Source organism: Camelus dromedarius, chromosome 16, assembly GCF_036321535.1.
Source record: "Camelus dromedarius isolate mCamDro1 chromosome 16, mCamDro1.pat, whole genome shotgun sequence".
NCBI lineage: Eukaryota > Metazoa > Chordata > Mammalia > Artiodactyla > Camelidae > Camelus > Camelus dromedarius.
Window position 1 is genome coordinate 47,599,018 of NC_087451.1, and position 18,521 is coordinate 47,617,538.

The 18,521-nt window shown below is 50.8% G+C and overlaps 1 protein-coding gene across 10 annotated transcripts in view; it reads left to right on the top strand.

Annotated features, from left to right (window-relative positions):
- Positions 1-18,521, top strand: part of MYO18A (myosin XVIIIA) — a 91,448-nt gene that overhangs the window by 10,982 nt on the left and 61,945 nt on the right. The window lies entirely within an intron of this gene.

Below are 18,521 nucleotides of genomic sequence, written 5' to 3' on the forward strand. Positions count from 1 at the left end.
TAGCGAGTATGGGAGTGGTAAAACCATGCCACTCCTTGGACTCCAGGACAATTTACCTGACCTGTGGGGAGGAGCAACCTCAGCAGGTGTGATACCTGGCGATACAAGCTTCCTGATACTAGGGTAGGTTAGAGGTTTAGGCACCATATTTCCTGAGCCCTAAATTGGGGCATAGAGGCTAACATATGCCACTTCAGGTATGAGAGATGATCTGGACTACTATAAGTCCAGACTGGTATCTGAACTGAAATATAGGATTTCCATTATTTAGATATTGGAGGTGAAAAGAAGATAAATTATTTCAAATCAGGGCTCATGTGGAACATCTGTGATGCGCAACTGCTTTGGTAGCTCCTGGGGCGATGACCTCAGGCTTCCTTTTACTCCTGAGTGAGTGAGGAGTTGAAGACCAGGTTAAGGTTGCAGAGATAAACAGGGGTCAGATCATGGAGGACCTTGTAAATGATGGTAAGGGCCTAGATCTTATCCCAGTGAAATGGGATGATTGTAGGGTTTTCAACAGGGAAGTGACTGGATCTGATTTTTAGAGATCACCTGGGCTCCAAGAGTCTTTATTATCTCCGAGAAGAAGAAAAAGCACAGCCCTGGAAAGGCAACAAGGATCAACCCTACAGAGAGAGTATGACTTGACTGTCCCTGAGATCCCAGCTGTTATCCTGCCCACACGAAATAGCCACAGAAGAGGGTGACAGAGGACCAGAAGAGATTGAGATTAGATGTATGCACATCTCTAAGCAGGACGGAGATCTCTAACGCCAGGGGTCTTTTCATAGAGTGGCTACATATTAGTTTGGAATGTTCTGCCTAGAGACAGTACATGAGGGACAAGTTGGCCTCTGGCCATCCCTTTCTCCCAGCTTGAGGTTTTAGGACTGTCCAGATCTGGTCCCTGCAGCCTGAACACTGCACAGCCTGGCCAGGACCTTTCAGCACTAAGTGACCAGCCAGATGCGTCAAAGTCAGAAGTGGGAGGAAATGCTAAGGAAGCAGGCAGGGTCCTGGTGCTAGCTTTCTCCCGGGGAGGGGAAGTGGATGCTCAGATGGCTATCCAGCCTGGCAGCATCTCGGGCCTGGAGGGCCTGGGAGCGGCAGGGTCAGGCTCTGGCAGGAAGCACTGGAATTGGGTTCCAGATGTTCTTTTATCCTGGGGCTGGTGGGGTCAGGCAGCTTTGCTAGTCAGGAAGGGGTTGTGAGTGAGAGGGAGCCTGTCACGGAGTCCAGGGAAGGACCCGGACTTGTTATTTCCGGAAACGCACATCAAGCACCTACTATGGGTTAGCCACCAGGCTAGACTGAACTCAGGGAACCACAGCTTAGAGGCAGTGGTCTTTATCTCAGAACCAAAGATCATACCATGTTGCCAAGTCTGTCTGCTTCTACCAGGCTACCATTGCTTGTAACAGATGGAATTTTCTTATTCTTAAAGAATGAATCCCCCTGGGGAATTGTTGCCAGCTCCCTGCTGAACTACAGAGCAGGCCTCCGTGGGGCCCTGGGCCTGGCATCCCAGACGCTGTTTAGTTTTGTCTTTATAGCGCAGGGATCATCCTGGCATCTCAAATTTCCTAGCCACTCTCCCTTCGCAGCTAACTGCTGCTATCCCATCCCTGGGGAAGTGGATGGCTTAGATTTGGAGGCCCCAGTGGTTTCCATGTTACAGCTGGTATCCTTGAAATGCTGACTTATTCTTGTCCCTGTGGAGCAAACCCAGCTGGTGCCCAGAGGACTTCTTCCTTCACCTGTGGGACCGGGCAGGGGACATAGTAGAGCGCCTCATCCTCATGAGTCTCTTAGAGCCATCTGACAGGACAATGGGGTTAAGAGAAGCCCCTGGTCTTTTCCTACCTGGAAAGGTGGTAGGGACTCAGGCCACAGCAGAGAGGAGCCGAGTGAGCCCAGCATTGCGGCTTCCTGGGACGGACCCCAGAGCTGGTGTGGGAGTGCTGCAGCCTCTTCTGCGGCTCTCCTCCTCTATCTCCTCCTCTTCCTCCCACTCCTACTTCTGCTCCTTTTCTTGGCAGCAGTTCTAATCCCAGTTTCATGCCAAGAAAAGAGTCTTCCCGCCTCCTCCAGGCTCCTGGGCGGGGTACCCTGACAACTCTAACCCCACGGGGACAGCTCCTGGCGGCCACCCTGCCCATCAGGCCATCCATCAACTGCGTCCACACATTGCCTGTCCCCAGGGAGCTCTGAGGGAGCTGGCTAGCCATCTGCTCTCTTTCTGCACACAGATGGGGGCCAGGCCCCATGGCTTTTCTCCATGGCCTCTTCAGAAGGCCCCAGGGAGAGACAGCCCCTTGGGTTTCCTTCTCACATGGTGTGTGTCCAGAGTGCTTGGCTCACACCTTCTTCATGTATCCCTGTAGCTGCTAGACAGGGTTCCGCTGGGAGCAGGGGTGAACTACTGTAGTAAGATAGACTTGGGGCCTGATAGGAATCACTCAACTGGCCTGTAAGGAGCAGCTCCTCTTCTGCTGTCTGGTCTTCCACTCTCCTGTCTATTAAACAGACATTTGTTGAGCACTTCCTGTGTGTAGGTCCTGGAGTCCAGGAGTGAGCAGCACATAATCCCAGCCCCAAGGAACTCATAGTCTAGTGGGAGAGATGGTCAAATAGCAGACAAGGATAATGCCACTTGAGAAGCTCAATGACAGGGGCCAGGACACGGTCCTAGGGAGCACAGAAGAGGGACTTCTAGTACAGCCTTAGGAATGTGTCAGGGAAAATTGACATCCGGGTGGGAAATGAGTGTCGAGGAGGCAAGAAGAGGAAGAGAAAGGCTGTAAGACATGTCAAGAGCCAGAGGTTGGAGAGAATGACACATCTGGGGAATAAGACTGGGAGATAGTGTGGGGGGCAGTATTGAGAGAAGCAGTAGGAGAGGCAAAGGCCAGGTTATGACGGCCCGTGTGAGTTGTGCTAGAGAATGTGAGCTTTAACCTAAGGGTGAGGAAGCAATTTAATTAAGGGTGAGTTGTGCTAGAGAATGTGAGCTTTAACCTAAGGGTGAGTGATAGGAACAGGGTTTCGAAAATCTCTCTGGCTGCTTATGGAGAATGCTTTCAGGTGTAGCAAGGATAGTGGTAGTGAGGGAGCTGTTGTAGTGATCTTAGCAGAATGGATGGAGGCCTGAACTCGGGTAGAGGCAGTGGAGATGGAGAGACATATCAGACACAAGCAACTGAGGTAGGCTCTGTAGTCTTTTCAATTTTTTTAATTAAAAGATAGCTGGTTTACAGTGTTGTGTTAGTTTCTGGTGTACAGCAAAATGATTCAGTTTATATATATATACATAATTTTCAGATTCTTTTCCATTATAGTTTGTTACAAGATATTGAATATAGTTCCCTGTGCTACACAGTAGAACTTTGTTGTTTGTCTATTTTATATATAATAGTTGGTATCTGCTAATCCCAAACTCCTAATTTATCCCTCCCCCTTTCCCCTTTGGTAACCATAAGTTTATTTTCTATGTCTATGAGGTCTATGAGTCTGTTTCTGTTTTGCAAATAAGTTCATTTGTATCATTTTCTTTTTAGATTCCACATGTAAGTGATATGATATTTGTCTTTCTCTGTCTGACTTACTTCCCGTAATATGATGATCTCTAGGTCCATTCATGTTGCTGCAAATGGCATTATTTCATTCTTTAATATCTGAGTAGTATTCCATTGTATATATACCACATCTTCTTTTTCCATTCATCTGTCAGTGGACATTTAGGTTGCTTCCATGTCTTGGCTATTGTAAACAATGCTGCTATGAACATTGGGGTGCATTGTAGTCTTACTGATCGATTGGGGTAGGGGAAGGAGGAAAGGAGGGAGCAAATGTGACTTCCAGGTTTAGGGGAAGATGCTAACTTCTTTCCTTGGCTCCTCAGGGAAAATGTTTTAGGGACATCTGTTTTTGGATTAATTACTCTTAAGTTTTCTAAAGGCAAAGGGTTCCTTGAGTTGGTGAGATTAGGGGAGGTGTTGGTAAAGATGAGGATCTTAAAACCCCATCTGGGTCAAAATTCCTTCCTCTGGTTCCATGTGTCTGAGTGGGAAAGTCAATATCCATTAAGAAGGTGTAGAAGCCCAGTGGGAATGAGGCCTGGGAGAGGGGAGAGCCCATCCCGTCTGTTTGTATTCTCAGTGGGCCTTTCATGGGGGCAAATGTGTTGTCTGGGAATGTAGGATGTTTCTGCTGAGCTCAGGAAAGCCCACTTGGCCAAACCCCGGCCAATGTGATTGTCCCCCTGCCACCAAGAACCAGATCAGCTGGCCTGGATGGGAGCCCTACCTACAAAGCACTGCTTCCCTAAGCTTTGGAGGATGTGGTGGAAGGGGAGAGGTTGGGGAGGAAGGCCCACCACTCCCTCCCAGTCAAGTCTGGTTTCCTGAGCCCCCTGGAGCTTTCAGGCATTTGCTTGAGATCTACAGTATAGTTTCCTCTGTTGGACCTTGGGGTTTGTACTCAAAGGTTGGAGGGCTGTAAGTTTCCTTAAGTGGTCATCGTGTCCATCTAAACCACCTCCACATTCAGGAGAATCTGGAAGAGAGCATATTATAGTGTAAGGAGCATGGACTTCGGAGCCAGAGAGACTTGTGTTTGAGTTTTACTGAAGTTACCAAACTTTTCTGAACCTCAATTTACTTATCCCCTTAAACATTTAATGAAGTCTGTGTAATGACCAGTACATTCCTGGGCAGGAAGGGATTAAATAGATAAAATATCATCTTTCCTTGAAGAAGCATAGACCTAAGTAAAGAAATGCAGGCAGGCACCATAACTGCTGTCACAGGGGTCTGTACAGCTATGCAGTGGAGGGAGAAGGGGCAGCAATTTGGAGAGGCCTCCAGGGGGAAGTAACCCTTGATCTCTGTGAACGGGCTCTATTCTGTCTTCCCATCCAGAGTTTAAGAAGGCTGAATCACAGTAGGATGCACACCTGACTAACTTAGTACAGTTTTCTCTGAGAAGGAGAATAAAGATCAGAGCTAAAGGGAGACTTGGTTTGTATTCTGTGTACCATACTTTGTGGGTCTTTATTTAAGATAAAAAGATGAACGTATTTGTGAATTAGATGATGTCACTTATGTAGACTTGGGCAGGTAGTAAATGCTCCAGAAGCTTGGCACCCTTTCCTCTGCCCAGTCTCTAATGCCATCCAGGAAAGGTATTTTTGCAGCCTACTTGATCAGTCCATTCTGGTGCTCTTCCATTCTTGCTCCTGCTAAGGTTTTCTTTCCAATGGGACTCTGGATGCTTTTGTCCAAACTTTCTCTGTAGCTCTGTCCTTAAAGACAGCCAGCTGGAGGGAGAGAGGGGATGCTGAATGCCCTCCTGCTTTTTCCAGCTTTTTAGAGCCTAGTTTCTCAGGCCTGCAGGTGTGGTTATCAATGGCCTTGCAGGAGACTGGCCAGTCAGGGTTGCTTGCAGTTGGGAGAAGGCAGGGGCCCCTTTGCTGTAGTGGAAGCCCAAGAGCCTGAGGCAGAAACAGTATAAGCCTCATCACCCTTGTCCCCAGGACCCCTGGGAGCTGTCGGGAGTAGGGCCTGCAAGATTTCAAGGGGGGGACTCGAAATTGTGATGCTTCCAGTTCTGCCAGGCCAGCTTCTGAGCAGTGAACTTTCCCAGAGACTTCTGGAGGTGGTGGAGCAGCTGGGGGCTGCCTGGGCTTAGTGTTCTAGAATGCTTCTGTTCCTAATGTGACTCCAGGAAATTTTTACTTCATTTTGTGCCAAAGCTTTTGGCATTTCTGGCATCAGAGTCTCACTGTATGAGATCCTTGATTTGAAGGCTCAGAGCAGATCCCAAACTATGTCTTTTTGGTAATGAGAGGCTGGTGAGTAGGCATCAAGGGCTTGAAGATTGATGGGTTGAAAGACCTTGTGGGAGCATTTTGGGGGGTTATCGATCCTGCATTAGTGGGGTACATGGACCAGCAGGACAGAGTGGTGGACTAAGTCACTTCTGTTCTGCTAGGTCTCCCTCCTGTCTTCAGAGGACCATTCTGCCTTTTTCCAATGAGACATTATACAAACTACAACCCAAGAGTGCCCTGGCCATCCAGCCCGTGGGTGGTGGGCACAGTGCCCAGGCCACATTGAACTGGGTGGTTACATGTCATGGTCATTGGTTGTTTTTGCAGGCATGGCTTGGAGCCCTGGTGCAGGGGCAGGTCCTTGATTGAGGCAGGCTGCTCTGACCCCTTCCGGCCCTGGCCAGAACCCCTCCGGCCCACCCTGATACCCTTGGTCACCTTGTCCTCTTCTCCCTTCTAATCTCTCTTATTTACATTGAAATGGTTCTGGAAAATACCAGATATGCAAAAACCCAGACTGGGGGTGGGTGAGGAGTGGGGCGAAGGGGGGTGTGTGGCGGGTGGGAACACAAGTATTTTAAAAATGCTGCAAATCTCTACAGCATTTCCCAGAAACCACAAGCACGCGTTCTGCCTGCCAGCAGGGCTCCCGCCACCCCACTACACTAAGCTGCTGGATCCTCCTCACTGGAGCCTGGGGTGGGGAGCAGCATCTGTGGGGGTGGGGGGTCGGTGACCAGTTGGGGTCTGCTGCCTGGGCAGGCTGCCTGGTGCCTCCTTTGTCAGCCCGGGCAGCGGGTACGGATGTGCCCCAGGCATCCGCAGCACAGTGGGCACCCACCGTGTCAGACTGGCACTGCCAAGGAGGGCAGACTTCACGGCCCCCCACCGCCTGCTGTGCAGTTTGGGGAGGGCCCCAGCCAACCCTTGAGTCCCGCGTGGTGTTTGGCAGCAGCTTCTGTTCTGTTAAATACAGGGGACAGTGTCAGCAAAGCTTATTTTTTCAGTTGTTGGATCTAGTTTGGTTGGGAAACTATTTCCTTAGACCTGGGACACCACTCTGGCTCCCTTAATCTCCCGCCATATGTTCCTCAGAACCAGGGCGTGGTGTTCTGCCCTGGCCTGGCTCAGCCCAGCCACTCTGCACAGATTCCGGGGCCGGGAAGACCATAGGCCGTCTGCCCAGTGTTCTGTATGGCGCCTGGTATGGTGTGTAGCACACACGTGCTCCCTAAGTGGTATTTCATTGATCTGGTAAAGATTCAGCCAAGCAGAAATGCCTTGAGGGAAGGGCATGAAAAACAGTCGCAGGGACAAGGATCACAGCTGGCGTCCACTCTCCTTCCATTAGACACCATTCTAGATGTTTCATGTGTATTAACTCATTTAATCTTCCCAGCAACCCTCTGAAGTAGGTATTAGAATCATCTCAGTTTTGCAAATGAAGAAACTGGATTACAGAGAGGTCTGAATTACAGAGAGTTCAAGGTTAAGTTGCCTGTGGTTTCACGTCTATTGAGTGACTGGTCAGGATTTGAACTGAAGGCATCAGCTCCTTGCCCTTCACTGCACACAGGAGGGATATGTATGCTCTCCGGGGGAGGGGGAGGCGGTCTCTGGATTTCCTTACACACCCACTGCCTAGCCCAGGCCTGGGCCTTTTGATTCCTTCTGCCCTGTCACTAGAAGCCTCTTCTCCAGCAGGAAAGGGGGAGCCAGGAGAGACTGGCCACTTGTGCTCTGTGGATGGCATGCTGCAGAAGGCGGTGATGGATGCTCTCAGTCTCTCCTGAGGATTAGCCAGAGGAAGTGAGCCCAAGTGGCAGCGGGTAGGATTTAATCTTGAGGGAGCTGGGACAAGTCCTGAAAAGGCAGCTGAGTAGTGGCACTTGCCTTGGCAGCATTAGGGTGTGGCCCCTGGGGTGGTCGAGGGGTGTGCTTTTGCACCTCATACGTCTCCCCTGCTAGATGCTGGAGGCCAAGCACGTTGCTACCTCACCCTTTTGGCCCTTACCGACATCCTGGTACTGACCTCTGTAGCACTTGGAGTCACAGGAACCCTTGAATGTCACCACTGACCAAGGACAGGTCCCGTTCTGTTGCACAGGGAATGGACATGTTGTTTCCCAGTATGTGCTCTGGGAAAAAGGTGAGGGGCACGGCCCGGCTGAGTGCCTAGCAGGTGATGGGTGTGCCACGCAGTTTTTGTTGGCTTCTACCATCAGGTCCCTGCTGTTCCTTTTGTCTATGATGCTTTTTCCTGCCCACCCTCACGTACTCATACACATTGGCCCTGGTCTGAATATCATTTTCTGAGGGAAGCCTTCCCTGATCCTTCAGACCATGTCTGGTCTGCACCTCATCCTTTTCCTTCATAGCATTCATCAAGACTGTAATTAAATGCCATGCTGGAGCATTTGAGAGCAGTGGATATTTGTTGAGGGGAAGAAGATGGTTCTCTAGTCAGGAAATTCCCATCTCTCTGTCCAGGTTCCCTCACCTAGCTCAGTTTTGGTTCCGAGAACCCTCTCCGTTGACTGTCCTTGGTGACTTATCTGCGACTTGTCCTTGGTGACTACATTGCGCCTCTGTTTCTTGTGTGCCTGCCTGGGGACTCGGCACCCCTCACAGGAGTGGAGGGGAGATGGGCTCTAGACATCCAGGAGCAAGAGCCTGCGGAAGGGGCTCTGCCTCCTGCCCAACCCTGAAGCCCCCAGGAAGGCACCAGGTGTGGGTGAGAAGCAGATTCAGGGTCATGTGGGGTCACATAGTGACCGGCCCAGGGGACCTTGGAGGAATGTGCCTGTCTTCCTGGCTGCAGGTCTTGTTGGAGTGGAATATGGCCCTGCGGGGTTCAAGGCTCCTCTTCCCTTCTGCTTTCCTTGGGCTGCCTGTGTACTGGAATGTCGGCAGGCTGGGAATTTTCACAGCAAGGATTTTCCCCAGTCAGAGCGACAGATTCCAGCTGGAGCCTGGGGACAGCTCCTGCATGGGCAGGGCCTGTCAGAGAGGGCAGGGGCATATTCTGGGGCAGCCCCAGCTGCTTGGCTCTTGGGGCCCGACTTAGTTCCCATCCTCTCTGGGAGATGCAAACATCTGTTTCCCCATTGGGCCAGGCCAGGGGGAACCTGGGCTTCTGGAGCACTGGGGCTCGGGAGACGCAGTGGGAGGCCATAGGGACCAGAGACTCCACAGCAGTGAGGCGAGAATGTGGCTGACCAGATCCCACAAGGCCTCACTTCCTCCAGCCAGTACATGAGTCAGGAAGGGAGCTGCCTCGGATTCCATCCTCAGGTGGGGCTGTGCCTGCCAGACCCAGGTTCTCCGGCCTATAGGGGGCACTCAACCTTGGCAGGAGGTAGCACTGCTGAGTTTGTCACCTGTATCGGTCCTCCACTCTCTGGGCCCCACAACACCTCTAGGGCCTAATTCCCTCTCTTAGTGACCTTTCCAGCCCCCATGCCCTTTGCCCTCTGATCTCAGTTATGCTGGCTCCTCCCTCCCATTCCCATTTCTGCAAGAAGCTGACTCATTTCCTCCCTCCCTCCTCCCCCAGTTTCTGTCACTGCCAGGCCCTGTGGCAAGCAGGGTACCCACCGTGGGAGAGAGCTCTCACAGGGCACTTCCTGGAGGGCTGTCTTCTCTGGCAGCAGGACCATGATGCTACCCCTGGCTCTGGGCAGAAAAGGGGTGGGGTGGGGAGGGGAGGGCCCTGGCCCTGGGCTATAGCGGAGACCAGGTGGGAATGTCTCGGAGCCTTGGCAGTCAGGGCGAGTTGTCAGGAGACCTTGAGGAGCACCTGCTCTGTGTCACCCGGTGGGCTTGGTTCTGTGGGGGAGAAAGGCTGAAGATGTCATCCCTGTGATCAGGGAGCCTGTGCTTTCTCTAGAACAGAAGACATCTGCAAAAAGATAGATCTCAGCCCAGAGTGGCATGGGCTAGAGGCCAAGCAGTGACAGCACTGTCAGGCAGCATGAGACGGTCATGACTCTCCGTGACACCCAGTTTCACACCCAGCCCCATCCCATCAAGGGGAAAGTGTCTGGAGAGTCCCGTGGAGCCTTCCAGGGACAAGGCGAGGGGAGGGGTCTGATGCAATGTCCTTGTTCCTTCTTCCTGCTGGGGGCCTGCATCCTGCTCCTCCCCACCCCCACCCCCACCCCCCTCTTCTGTGGACCAGTTTGCTTGTGGAGCTGACTGCAGAAGCACCGACCTCAGAGCAGTGAAAGGTTTCCTCCCCGGGTGGGCTGGCATCTTCTATCTCAGCCTCCCTGGAGCTGTCAGGCTGTGGGAGCCTGGGCACCTGGCACTTAAGGCACAGGGGACCCAGCCTGTGCTGGGCTTGGCACAGCCTTGCGTCCTCCTCCACAGGCAGCCTAGGTTACCTAAAGGACACAGGCAGAGGGCGAGGTCATTTCCCCACTCACTTGGTCACGCATCAAGATCAATAGAGGCGAGAGGCAAACTGGGCACAGCGCCTGAGAAGCCTGGGGGGACCGCTGTGGGCTCTCTTCCTGGAATCAAGTGACCAGCAAACACCCTTATTCCCCTTAGCACTTTGGCAGAGCACCCATTGCTCAGGCAGCCTGCAGTGATCCTGATTCTGGCTTCCGGATTTCTGGACAATGACAGGAGTTTCTTGTTTAGGTGAGGTTCAGGCAGGAATGAGGCTTAGGCTTGGAGAAGGTGAGGGATACCAGCCTGAACACCTTGCTTGGTAAAATGCCCTCGTGCTCCCTCATGGGAGGTGAACCACCCTGCCCAGGCACTCTGATGCCCGTCTGCATTCCTCTCCTAGGAATTGTTTCCTGCCCCCACCCATCATTACTTGGCCCTGACCTGGGGAGCTGAACCAGGCTCTGTGATGGGACACCCAGCTTGGAAACAGCTTGTGCGCACGTACGCGCGCGCGCACACACACACACACACTCACACACACACACAATTTAGTCCAGGTTGTCCTTTTTACCTAGACCCTTCCAAAGCATTTCTGCCATCAGCTTCCAGTCCTAACCAGCCTTCACCTTCTCTGTGCAGGGGAAGTCTGGTCTCAAACCAGACCTGGTCTCAAACCCAGGTCTCAAAAGATTGTTTCCTGGGCAGAAGAAGGCACAGTTTTCCTGTTTTTATGAGAGTCCTGGGTTCCCCACTCAGCCCCTGTGTTTTCCTTAGACCACTGGTTTTGAGGTCTCTCTTTGTGCCTCTGAAAGAGGAGCCACTGCTATATAAAGGGTCCCTGACCCCCACCCCCTTCAAAATTCCCAAACTGCAGCTCTTACTGTTGCTATAGAAACAGATGCTTAGCAAATATGAAGTTGGAGGGCTGGTTTTGGTTGTAGGAACTACTTTCAGCTCATTTGGGGGAGGACAAAAGAGGAAGAAGGCAGCATAGGCGGAAGCGCCCACAAGTCGGGAGCGCCCACAAGTCGGGAGCGCCCACAAGTCGGGAGCTGCGTGTAATCGTGTATGTATTGTTAATACATTGGTATGTGTTGGGCACGGCCTGGGCTCTGGAACCAGGCTGCCTGGGCTTGACTCCTGGCTCTGCTGCTTACTAGCTGGGTGACCTTGGACAAATTAATTTCTCTGTGCCTCGTTTTCCTCACCTGTAAAATAAGAATAATAGTACTTTCCTTGTAAGGTTGTTTTGAGGGTTAATGAATCAATACATAGAAGTTACTTAGAATGGTGTCATCATCATCGATCTGTCTTTGACGCTTCGGAAGCATGGGCTGCCCAGGATGCCCGGGAGCCTGCCAGCCGTCAGCCCACAGGAATGCCACAGCTTGTCGATGACTCAGCTCCGTCCATGATGGGGCAGAGAGGATGGGGTTTGCTCTTCTTGGGATGGTGCGTTTGCCTAAAGGGCCTTCCAGGTGGAGATGGGGAAATAAGGCCCAGACTGGTCCCCAGACTTACTCAGGGCCACATGTTAGCCTCAGAGTGGGATTGCTTGGCCCTGGGCTTTCAATCTAATCTGTAGTTTGATGCCAGTTTTCAAAATTATGCTGCTTTTCCTCTGACTTTCCCCAGTCAAATTCTTGGCTGTTACCAATAGCTTTTGAAGACCAGGCTTCTTTCTACCTACTCGTTTTCCAGTTGAACAAACAAACACTACTTTTTTGTGGTCTCTTTGTAACTTACTGTGTTTCTTCATGCCTGTCTTGCCTCCGACAACCCATCTAGATTAGGGCTGCTAAGCAGGAATTGAGGACGGAGTTGAGGCACAGAACAGAGAAGCAGCAGCCCTGACCCACCAGTTCCCAGGTCTGTACTCTGCTCTTTCTATCACACACATATGAGATTGCCCAGACACTCCCACCTTGGATTTTCTAGCTACTGTAGCAAAACCTTTCAAATTAAGTGCCTGTGATAGAATGTGGTAACAATCAGATCCACGCCCTGTCCCCTTGTTTCCCTGAGGATCCAGGGCTGGGGAGTGGGGGTTGCCGGGCAGGGGGAGCTTATTGGAGCTTCTCTAGCATGACCCAGAGTCCTTTCTCCACCATTCCCTCCCCTCCCTCTTCCTCATTTGATTCATCCAGCTGGCAATGCAGGGAGGTGTCCAGTTACGGTCCCCACTGCCCCATGGCACAACCCCTGGCATTCTGCCCAGTACACGGCTTCATTGCCTTATTTGCGCTCGAAAGTTCATGGTTCTGCTGGTACTTCCCTTTCTGGGAGCACTAATATCAGAAGAGTCCAGCAGTGGGTGATGTGGGGGAAGCCCTCAGGCCACTACATTCCTGATGTCTTACCCAGGCATGGTCCAGAGACTCTGCAGAAACAAGGAACAATTGTGTGGCACTGAGGGGCTTTCTCCCAGGCCTGGGATCCCTTGGGGGTGGGGGCTGCCTTTCATTCAGCCTTGCCTTTTCAGCCCCTCTGCATCTGGCTTCTGCTCCCAGGCTGGGTGTTAAATTATGGCTACAGTCCCCTCCTCCACTTCTTTCTGTGGCCAAGGGGTCAAGGCCAGGCACCTGGGGACAGGAGTCCAAGCAGACTCTGGGGCAGGGGTGGGAGAGAACAGTGGGTGTTAGGGGCAACACCTGAAGGAGTCTATGACAAGGATGACAAGGACAAGCTGAAAGGGGGATCCTCTAGACAGACATGTTCAACAGGATGTTTGTTCTGCAAAGATGGAAATATTTTGTAGTCTGTGGTTTCCAACATGGTAGCCATTAGCCATATGTGGCTACTGAGCCCTTTAAATGTGGCCAGTGTGAACAAGGAACTGAATTTTAAATTTTATTTGATTTTATTTAACCAGAAATATTCCTTTGTTTCAATTAAATTTTTAAAATTATGTTTATGGGAGGAGGTAATTAGGTTTATTTATTTATTTATTTTTTAATGGAGGTACTGGGGATTGAACCCAGTATCTCATGCATGCTAAGCAGGCACTCTACCTCTGAGCTATACCCTCCCCCTTCAATTTCACTTCAGTTTAAATAGCCATGCTTGGCTGGTGGCTACCATATTGAATAGTGCTGCTCTAGACAGCTCATTCAGAAATGATGGGGTGCTCTTGAAGCTTGCAGTCCCCGTGGTGAGGCCGAGGAGGGTGGTGTTTTCCCTTCCTCTCAGGAAGAAAGGCTTGTCCTCTCTGGCAATTTCTACACTTCACCAGCTCTGGAATCCTGATGCCCCAGGGCCAACAGGCCCCTGGCGTTGGGCCACCACAACTGGGGCAGTGCTTCCCCACCTCACCAAGCATGTTTTCTGCCCAGCCTTGTCACGCACAGGTGCTCACATGCCCAGGCTGTTAATGTGGAGGTGGTGGGTTGGTAGGAAAAGGAGAAGCTTTTGCTTCTTCCTTCCTGCTTCTGTGGAGATTGGGTCTGTGCTTTATTTTGAGTTAAGAGGGTTCTAGAAACAAGCCCAGTAGGGGCCTGCAGAGGTGAACACACAGATCCTCAAACACTTATTGAATGTCCAGTGTTTGGAGGACCCTGAGGCTTATCTAAAGGATCCTCTCTGACTTTGAGAATAAACAGCACTGGCTCCAACTCACACCCTAGAAGACCTTCCTGATATTTTATTTAAATTGCTGTGGCTGACCCTTAAACAGGTTTTTTTTTTTCTCCTGTGGAAATAGAGAAGAGTTTCCTGCATGTGAAAAAAAGAACAATATTTCATTATGCTTATTCTCTGCTGTCTGCCAGAGGGGGTGGGGATGGGACTATGTGTGTCGTGCATTTAGTAGACTCAGAAGTGCCCCAGGTCGTGGTGGGGTTTAGGGCAGGAGTGTGGAGGATTTGGAAAAACCATCCTCAGGGTTGGCCCTTGGCTTTGGGCCTTGCAAGAGCTTGGCAAGCAGAGGTGGTTTGGAAATCCCCAGGGGCCATGAGGAAATCCCCAGCAGCTGAGTCTTCGGAGCAGCAGGCCTTCTGGAACCACCAGTCAGGTGGTCCCCACAGGCAGCCAGGATGGGACCCTGAGGGGATGAGACTCTTGGTCTTATCAGCAAGGACAAGCCCAGACTTCCCTGCTTGGGCTCCGTGCTCGTGAGATGGTGTGGTGTCAACAGGCTCTGAGCGGACTTTTGGGTGTGCCCAGGCAGGGGTTGGAGAGCCCTAAGCCTCAGTGACTTCTGGGGCAGTGATCTGGGACTGTCCCCCCCAAGCCCACTGACCCTCCTGGATTGCTTGTCCCAGACCTCTCCCCACCACACAGGCTCAAGGCGTCCCTAGAATCTTCTGTTTATTCACAGTCATCCATCCATCCAGTTTATTCCATCAATAAGCACTTATTGAGTGCCTACCATATACAGGGACTTTTTTGGGCTGTGGGGATGGAGCAGTGATGGTTCATCCTTGCCTCTTCTTGCCATATTCCTCCAGGGATAAGAGAGAGGCCATCTTAGCGCTGCGGGCCTCTCTGTCTCCAGCTCCCTGGGGTCGCCGGGCCGAGGGGCAACCCCAGGGAGGTGCAATCCCGCGGCCTGGGTGCCGGCGGGCCCTTGAGAAGGTCGCGGCTGCCCTCTGCCGGGCTCCAGCGGAGCTACAGGGCGGGTGCATCCCTGGGTTCCAGCGCAAGTGCCGGCCTGGCCCCACCCCCGGCCCCGCCCCTGCTCTGGCGGGACCAGGAAGCTAGGCCTCTGGGATTGGAGGGACGAGGCCTGGGGCTGACTCTCCGAACAGCGACCTGCCTCCTGGGCAGGATTGTCTGCACCCAGCCCTGGGCGTGCACCTCTGGTCTCGGCAGGTTTCCTTTCAGCTCCCCTTCCCCTCCCTGCGGCCATCTCTGGGCTTCTTCAGGGGGTCTGTTCTCTCACACTTTGGGATCCACTGGTCATTAATGAGTAAAATTAAATAAATGAAAAAATTGATATCTCAAAGGATATTGGTCACTGTCTACTAACACCGTTACACTGTTACTGCATAGAAAACGTTTGTTACACACCAAGGGGGGGGGGCGGTAATAAAGGATAATCATTCCCAAGAGAGGGAGGGCACTGGTGCTGAGGAAGCTTTGAAGTGGCCCTCCCAGAGAATGCGTCTGTCACATGGTGGTGGGGAGCCTCCTACCCCAGGAAGCATAAGCGCTCCAGGCCCTCCCCAGTCCTGAGAACTGAGTGCCTGAAGCAGGATTCCATCCCCCTACCCCCCGCCTCCCTAAATAGAGTTCATTATGACGTTTTATACATTGCAAATTAATTATAATGCAGGCACTACACAATTAGTATCCATTTATGGAAACTGTTTACAGCGTTTGTTTGAGAGTTTTGATTTAAAGGGGGACTAGAAAGACAAATAGGGTCAAAGGAGCAATTTTTTGTTAGGATGTTAATTAGAACATCAGTCTCAACGTTTTACAAACTTATCTCCCTCTAAACCACAAGTAGCTCACAGTCAGTGTTGGGGGGATGAAAAACAAAAACAAAACCCCCAAAGCCTCAAACCAGGCGTGGTGCTTCCCCACAGTGTTCACCTTGAGGTATTACACACCACCACTAGTTGAGTAAGTAAACAACTTACTCCTCAGAGCCTCCAGTCTAGCCTGCACCCAGCTCTGCTTAGCCACTCTGGTGGCCTGTGCCTGAAACAGAGCCAAGGACCTTTCATTCCCATTTCAGGCACCCAATGTGGGAACGCAGAGTAGTTGAAGTTGTTACTCTATTTGGATGTTCTTTTGTTCCCTATTCTGTTCCACCCGGCTAATTGCGCATGCACCTTTCAGATCACTTAGTTAAATCCAATGGATGTTTATTGGACACCTACTATGTGCCTAGTGCTGGGGAGTGGGGTGGTATCTAAAAGAAGTAGGAAATGGTTCTTGTTCTCCAGGGAGAGAAGGCTTAAACATATGACACAAATAGATTACCATCAAAACATCAGCTTAATCATGATATACACAGCAATAAATTTGACTGCAGGTTTCCCCCACTATACGAAAGTAGAGGGTTCCTATGAAACCTTTTGCAAGTGGAAATAACATAAAGTGAAGAAGCAGTTATCTTAGGACACATCTTGCTAATGGGTCCATAAAATAAATTGAGGTGAAGCACAGTTGCTCACAGATTCAGTTCAAAGCTGCTGCAGCTTGATGTGCTGAGTTGCTGAGTGTAGTTCCCGGGGAAGGAGCTTGGCAGTGCAGCGCAGGGTGCTCCCTGCCTCTGTGAGGACTTGGCTTGCTGCAAAACAGGCACTGAATGCTATTTTTGCTTTTTTCATAAAAAAAGCCTCTTCTGGCTTCTTTCAGTTATTGAAAACAGGTACTAATGTAGGTCTTTCGTGAAAGCCAAGTTGCATAAAGTGAACTTTCAAAAAGCAGGGGATACCTGTACATGGTTGTGTAAGAAACTATATCAGAGTAGTGTGAAATTGTAAACATCGTATTTTGTGGATTTTTATTATATGCTATACATGACTGTATACATGTGCTTTCAGATACAGAATAATATAAACAAAACCATGTGTACTATACTTTGTGAGCAATAAGGGATTTTTTTAGAGTAATTTTGACTATATTCTATCTTTGCCTTACATGCTGACTTTAAAATCTAACCTCATGTGGTGTGTGACTTCATTGCATCTAATAGAGCACCATGTTGGGTTTACTCAAGAACCACCATGCAAGTGTGGTGACATTTAGGGATAGACAGTGAGTGCTGTGGTTTTTAGTACTAATTTAATCACTACCTACAGTATGGCAGGCCTAATGCTACGTGATTTACATGTACTATTTTTTCTAATTCTCACAACAACCCTGTAAGGTAATTATGCTATTATAAGGCAAAAGAGTGGAAAGTCTAAGAAGTCAACTAACTTTCCGCCAGGTCAGACTGCAAGGAAGAGCCAGGGTTCAGACTTTGCACTATGTCACCACAGAGGCCTTGTGTTTCAGGAAAGACTTCATAAAGCAGGTGGGACTTGAGATGGACCTTGAGAAATGGGGAGGGTTGGGAAGGTGGAGGAGCTGGTGGAGGGATTTTTGTAAATAAAGGCTCTGGGGGTGATGTAGTCAGGGAGCTGTGGGAAGATCTGGCTGAGAGAGTGAGAGCCAGGCGTGCTGGGAGAGGGCGAGAAATGTGAGGGTGAAGTTCTGGGGAGGGACTAGGTTGTGGCCGTCCTTGGAGACAGGCCGAGGCGCCTGGGGGTGGTCTGCTGGCTGTGGGAGTGACCACGTGGCCCCCAGAGCCATAGGGCAGGCCTATGGACCAGCCCCTGAGGTAGCACTGAGCTTTGAGCAGCAGAGGGACTGGCTGTGGTTATGTGAAGCTGAGCGGACTGCTTCCCCCTCTGAATGAAGAGGTTGCCCTTTTCACTAAGGGAAGTGAAACTGCTCTGAGATGGTCTCTGTCAGTAACACCAAGCATCTTGGAGACAGAACAGACAGGAGCTAGTCATCTGAGTAGAAATGTGGGGTGGATGGGCACGTGGTTACTAGTAAGTCAGAATAAGACTGTACAGGTAAAGTGATACTCGGTCACCCGGAAGTCATCTTCCAGGGCACTGCTGAATGGCAGGTGGGCCTGGAAGGCCCTCAGGCAGCCAAAATAGAGGACCCCAAGTCTGCATGTGAAAACCCAGGTCTTTCACTCACAGGGCAGCCTGCAGGTTTGCTGACATCCCTCTTGCTCTGCTCTGGACTCTGTTCTATCCGGCTTGGTTATCTAGTTTTCCAGCTTTTGGCAGAAACAGCATATTAGAAGGAGGTGAGACTGCTGGAGAGACAGGCATGCTGACAGGCAGAGTGACAGCCGGTGGTCTGGCAGGGGTAAGGGGCAAAAGAACTAAGAAGCAGATATATGGACATAGAAGAGCACCTGGCCCTCCCAGCGTGGGGTTTGGGGGGGGCAGGGTGAGGCTTCAGGTTGACTGTGGTGCCTAGACGGGGCTGGTGCCCTTTGAGAGTGATTTGCGGCATTGGTGGGGCAGGAGCCAGGCTGGAAGTCAAGAGTCATTGCCACGGGGACGACGTGCCCTGTGGTACAGGCTGGAGTGGGAACAAGTGGGTTCAAGAGGGAAAGCGCAGAGTTTAAGATGTTTGAGATGAGTTCATGGTGTTTTACTTAAGAAAGCTAGAGAGTCTATAACATGTTATTTTTATGATAGTAAATAGTAATAGAATTTAGGAAACTACTTAAAATAGAAAATATTTTCTCTTTTAAAGGGAGTAGGCTTCAGTTACCTGGAAATTCTGCTTGTGATGCTCCCTGCCCCGTAATGATCACAAATAAATA